Source organism: Gouania willdenowi, chromosome 21, assembly GCF_900634775.1.
Source record: "Gouania willdenowi chromosome 21, fGouWil2.1, whole genome shotgun sequence".
Lineage (NCBI taxonomy): Eukaryota > Metazoa > Chordata > Actinopteri > Blenniiformes > Gobiesocidae > Gouania > Gouania willdenowi.
The window spans coordinates 26,739,910-26,746,336 of NC_041064.1; the positions used below are offsets into that span (position 1 = coordinate 26,739,910).

Sequence of the window (6,427 nt, forward strand, 5' to 3'; positions counted from 1 at the left end):
TGAAAATGACTCAAAATACACAAAACTAAATATTTATACAAAAAATGCACAAAATGACAACAGAAATGCACAAAACTACACTAAAAAAATACAAAATGACCCCAGAATCACACTACAATGGCAACAAAAAACAATAATTATACAAAAAATGCACAAAAAGATACAAAAATACACATAATGAAAGAAAAAAATATAAAAATGAGTAATAAAAACAAACATTTATCATGCACATGTCCCATAGATTTAAACCAGGGAAATTGCACACACTATTTTACTTTGCACCCACAAATAAACCCCTTTATAACACTATAGAGTACAGAATATGTACACCTCTTTGTACATCCAACCTTCAAACACATACTCATTTGGTCATAATTAACACTACTTAAGCTCCCACTATATGAATACATACTTCCAACGGGCACTGTACTAGGCTCTATAAAGCTCATCAACATAGCCAGTGCTCAGAAATGTTCTGGTAGGCAGTTGCATTGACAATGGACTTCAATAAAACAAAGTGGACCAACACAAGCAGACAACAACAACATGGCTCCTCAGCAGCTTTGATGCTGTGCTTCTCCACTCTTCCACCAGACTCTAGAACAATGATTTCTAAATCAAAAGCAAACTTTAATTTTTTCTGAAACAAGGACTTTGAACCACTGACCAAAAGTCCAGTACATTTCCGGGAATGATTTTATCCTTATGATACAAGTAAAAAATGCTTTGATCTTTAGAGTAAAACACTATATAAAAAGGAAAATGCATTTTATTTGAGTATAGATTATACTGTTGGATTATATAGTTTTCAGGCATATAAATATAAAATCAATGGTTGGAAAAACATCATTAAGTCTTGTGGTTCCCAACTACGGGTAGGGCTGAACGATTTTGGAAAATAATCTAATTGTGATTTTTTTCCCTCAATATTGTGATTTAATATGCAATTATTTTTTCAAAGGCCTCTTGTCATGTATTTTTCAATGAACACAATCAATAAATCAATCTGTTTCATAATAAACCATTTCAGATTTATTTAAACTTTAAATAAATATAAAATATGAATTTTAAAGCACAGATCACAACAATAAAGCAAACCAATCAGTGGCTTTACCTCTTCAACATATCTAACTAACTTCACGTTTCAATAAACATGTGGACTGCACTGCTTAAACACTGTGAACTTAACAGGACAGGACAAGAAATAATATCGCAAATGCAATTAATCGTTCAGCCCTAACTAGGGGTACTTGAACAAACTCAGTGGGGACAATGGGGTCAATTTAATTTCTAAAATTATAGGACACATTTTTACACGCATTTTCAACATCCATCAATAATAAATTGTGGCACAACACTTTAAAATACACCAAAAGGTGAAGTTCAAAATCTAAAACGGCCAAAACATCAGAAAAAGATGGTGGAAAAGGCTTAAATCAGTGGTGTGCCAGATGACCCTGCTTACACAAATAAACTATGTATAACATGAAGTAATAGCGTTAACACAGAAAGGATGAGGAGTACATTGGGTATAAAAGGTTGGGAACACTGGCTGTAAATGCATTCTCCATTCACATTAAGCTGTAATGACTCAGTAGTAGCACCAGGGGATGATGTTAACAGAGACATTGATGTTAAAACAGACTTTTGGTGCATTTAAAACTCCACTTTGGTCTCGAATCCATTGAAACGAGTTAGAATCGTATGTGTGAAGTTTTAGCATTGAGTTTGGAGCATCTGGAGAGAAAACAAGTTGGAAAAAGTCTGGTTTGAAACTTTCCTGGCCTTCCCAGTGTATTTCTAGCGGAGCGCATTCCTGTGCAGGAAACACTGGAGAACCAGGAATGTGAGGGCCACAAAGAACAACGTTTAACACACACACACACACACACACACACACACACACACACACACACACACACACACACACACACACACACACACACACACACACACACACACGGAGGACGTTTTCCTTTCATTAAACTCTGTGTAAATGTTTAAGAGCAACAGAACAATATAACTTTACTCACCATGTGAGGAAATTAATCCCAATAACTCCGGACTGGAACGTAAATCCTATCACAGTAGACAAAGTTTAGATTCCTGTTCTCAACAGAGCTGGACACAGAACCAGGGCAGCAGAGAAGGACCGAGCCTCCATTTTCTCAGCAGAAACAGCACAAAGTTGGACACTCACTGCATTGTTAACATTCCTCAGGTCACGTGACTGCGCCGACGCACGTCAGCAGAGAGCCGAAGATCGTCAGGTAGGAAGTCTCACTCTGTGCAATGAGTTAGTCATGTGGACCGGACCAGTAGATCCATAGTATCATAACCTATAGATAAAAACAGTTCCAACCTACTCTATTTTCTTTAGTGCAAATAAGTTAAAAAAAAATATTCTGAAAATGTTCACATTGAGACATTTTTATGTAAAATATTTGAACAATATGAAATGTACAACCAGGTCATTTCGGGGCCCTAAGTAAAATCAGTGAGAAGCCCCTGACTGCAGCCTGCAATTCGGGGCGACACTCAACTTTCGGGGTGGTGCTCAACGTTCAATAAACCAATCGCGTTCAGACTTACTCGAACCCTAACCCATATCTATTCTGTATGCCTATAGAATTATGTAACATATGAAATTATTTGTCAGGAACGATTTCTTTATTTTGAGGTTGATTATTTTTAACTGTATAAGTATCACACGGTACAATATCATGCTGCGTTGAGCTCCGCCCCGAACTGCGGACTGCAGTCAGGGGTTCTTCAAATCAGAGGCATGCGCAAATTTTTTTTTTGGTAAAACAAAAACATTTTGGTGCTTATACACCTATATTTTGTCATTCCTGTTGATTGAAACTTACACTAGATGGTTTCAAACTTCAATTTAAACTGAAAAGACAAAGAAATTCTACAATTCTTGGTTTTATTTTTTGTAACATGCAATCATTACTTGTCAATAGTCAAGTAAAATAGTAAAGTGCTTTTAAATTCAAGTAAAGCAAACAGAGAACACAGGTGAACACTCCAAATGTAAGTATTGAAAAAAAGTTAACTGAAATATTTTAATTTTACTGCAGACCAAACACACCCGAGTCATTTAGCAAACAAACACGATGTCTGTTTCGTGCATACGAAGTCAAACACCAGTGGTGGTAGAGAAGCCCACCGGCGGCCCACCGTGTTTTTGTAAAAAATGTAAAAAGTTGACAGGAATTTTGAAATTATAACTATTATGTGTTATTATAAGCTATTTATTAATTATACTTAAATGTTGAGTCTAACTAAAAGGCACAATCTTGAAATACGGTTTTAACAAAAAATAAATAATATCAATTGTTTTTACTTAAGTTAAATCCTAGTGAATCTTAAAACAAGCCATTGCTGGTCACATTGAAAAGTAAAATAAATGTACATAAATAAGAAAGTGAACACATGGCCATGGGGTAAAACCAGTGAACTCAGAGGCTTCAGTGACTGACAAGCCTACAACATGAAAGCTATTAGTTATTTCACAATAGATATTCCATTTTAGTCAGTGTACTGTATTTACATCAGATATTTGTTTCGACCAGCAGAGGGCGCTAGTAACCCAGTGGTCGGTTGGCATGCAGCTATTCTAGCAGTGAAGAAGAAATTCTACGCTAGCAGACAGAGTTAACGTGGCTGTGTACAACTCCCAGATCACCGCAGATTTACAGGAACAAAACGTTTAATGCCAGGTATCTGGAAGTGAACAATATAGTATTTTACTTAATGATTATGTCAACTTGTCATGATGTAGTTAATTTTTTTTAAACACAATTGATTTTTATTGTTTTGCATCTGTGGAAAATCTCTTGTGCTATTCAGATTTGCTGTTTTCTTTTGTGTTGTCTGTTATTGTTACCAGAGCTGTAGATAAAGATCTATGTAATAAACAAGCGCAGTCAAAGAGCACCAACCGACCAAATATCCTCTTTGCTAGATAATGATCAATTTTTCAAACTGATCCACAATAAGTATATTCATCAGCATCATCCCCAAAATCTAATCACTTGTTCCTTATCCCAATTTAGATATTTCCTAAAAATTGATTCAATATCTGCCCTTTAGTTTTTTACTAGACTGTTTAAAGACAAATACATATAATAAATAACACTGACAAAAACAGTGGAGGTAATAAACAATCTTCAAGGCGGAGGTAATAATATAAATTATGTGGTTGATGGGTTCAATAGTTTCTTTTGTTAATGTAAGCCCATAATTGGTGGAAAGATTCAACAACGTTAATCAAGCAGAGGCTGTCCCGTCTGCAGAAACCTTGATTCAATTTTGCTCGATGCAGAACATGAACAAATATATATCAACATTGTCAGTAATTGTAACGGTAAAACATTCACAGACTAAAATGGGTACACAGACTGATGGAGAATGACGATGAGTCTATAAGGTAGACTTAGTAGTTGTAATGTAATCATTTTATATATTGAAGAGGTACAGTAGTGACTAATGAATACAGTATGTCAGATTTGGTGTTGTTCCAAATGCAGAATGTGAAGGAGAGCAGGCGGGAATGTGCTCAAACATGAAGTTCATTATAAATTGAACACAAAAACAAAATATGAAGCGCAAACCAAAAATTAAATAACTGACTTACAGACTGATGGACTATTACAAAGGCAGACCTGGTAAGGGAAACATTCTGACGACAATGTACCAACTCGCACACAGTGTCCAAACAGTTCTTTAAACAGTGAGGAAGGACAAACGGTAGAGGCACGCCTGATTAAAAACAGAAGGGAGCCGAATTACTCCCACAACACATGCATACTAAGAAGGGGTGTGATGACACAAGCAGGGAATCCTAAAACTACATCACTTCCAGTTCACAGTAAATGTGTGACTCCAGATTGCAGTGACAATGGTCTGTGTGACATGTATTTCAGCAGAAAATACACACCAACATATTAACACTTCCACTGCTTTATTGAAGTGAAAACAACACGGTAGCAACTAAAAATTGGCCTCGTCCTGATCCATTACTATAGCAACTAGCTGCACTGAAGGAAGTCAGTCGCCATTTAAAACAGTTATCACTTACAACCTAATACCCCTGAGATTTCATATTGCATTCTATCACTGAAAAATATTGTCTGAACTCTTTATTTCAACCACAGGCACTAACTGCTGATTCAGAGCTACAACTGTGTTGTTCTGTTATTTCACCATCTGAGGTTTTTTCTTAGTGCTGCAGTGTTTTTGCTCCTGTTTCAAAACTCTAATTCACACTCTCCTTGAAGTAATTGCAAAGAGATAGCTCATTTCTTCTCCAACTTTATTCAAAACAAAAACTAACGTATTTACAAAGCTACAGAAATTGCTCTTTTTTTTGCCACCAAACTGCCCAATAGATGAAATCCAATTAGTTGAGGCTCTGTGATATTTGACTGTGGATCCACAGCATTTTTAACAATAGACACCTCAGTGTAGGACTGATACCAGTATGGGTATTGTCCCTATTAATAAACGTTATAATTACAATTCATAGTAAAAAATGTGTATCCAAAAAACTAAGAGCCAAGACACATCACTGTGAGCTGTACTCTCGGGTGGGATGGCCATCCCTGTACACTAGGAGGCAGTGTCATTGGTTTACTTTTATTTATAAGGCTCTTCTTGGATTACTGCCCTCTTACATCTGTACATTACTTACTAAGAGAAGCACGAACACTTATGCACTGAGATCCAATGATCAGCTGTTGCTCACAGTTCCTTTTGCCCGCACAGAGCTGGGGAAAAAAGCCTTTGCACATGCAGCTCCTTGTGCTTGGAACACACTGCAAAGAGACTGGAAGTTGACTGAATTGTTATCCTTGAATGCTTTTAAAATGAAACTGAGAGAATTTGAGACTGCCTCAGTTGTCTGTAATTGTTTTATTTGATTCTTATGTTATCCTGTCATTTTAATGTAATGTAAATGTATTTCTGTTCAGTGTTGTAACTTTGCTGCCTCTTGGCCAGGACTCCCTTGAAAAAGAGGTTTTTAATCTCAATGGGATTTTTTTTTTTCCTGGTTAAATAAAGGTTAAAAAAAAAAAAAAAAAAAGATACAAGGCAATTTGTGTAAAAAATGTTAAAAGGTAAAGGTTATTACATACAAAGTTTGGTGAAGTTGAAAAGTTCATATTAAATAAAATATCCTTCAATGAACAGGAGAGGACGTATGGATGAGTTATGTATTGTTGTCATAAGTTTCATTTTGCCTGGTAATCAAATTTATGGAGACTGAATGTGATCTCATTGCTTTATTTGCTACTGTCACCGATGACTTGGATTGAACAATCAGGAAAACAGACAAGAGTAGACAGAGACAAAAAACATTCTTCATGACTTAAAATACTTTTTGTTAAATCAAACCAACATTGAAAAAGAAAGACCA

General features: G+C 35.8%; 1 protein-coding gene across 1 annotated transcript in view; it reads right to left on the reverse strand.

Moving 5' to 3' along the window:
- lats2 (large tumor suppressor kinase 2) overlaps positions 1-2,218 on the reverse strand; it is a 49,624-nt gene extending 47,406 nt beyond the window's left edge. The window contains exon 1 of the mRNA XM_028435844.1: positions 2,034-2,218. The gene's annotated coding sequence lies outside the window, so the exon portion shown is untranslated. The remainder of the gene's footprint in view (positions 1-2,033) is intronic.
- Positions 2,219-6,427: the final 4,209 nt, after the last annotated feature.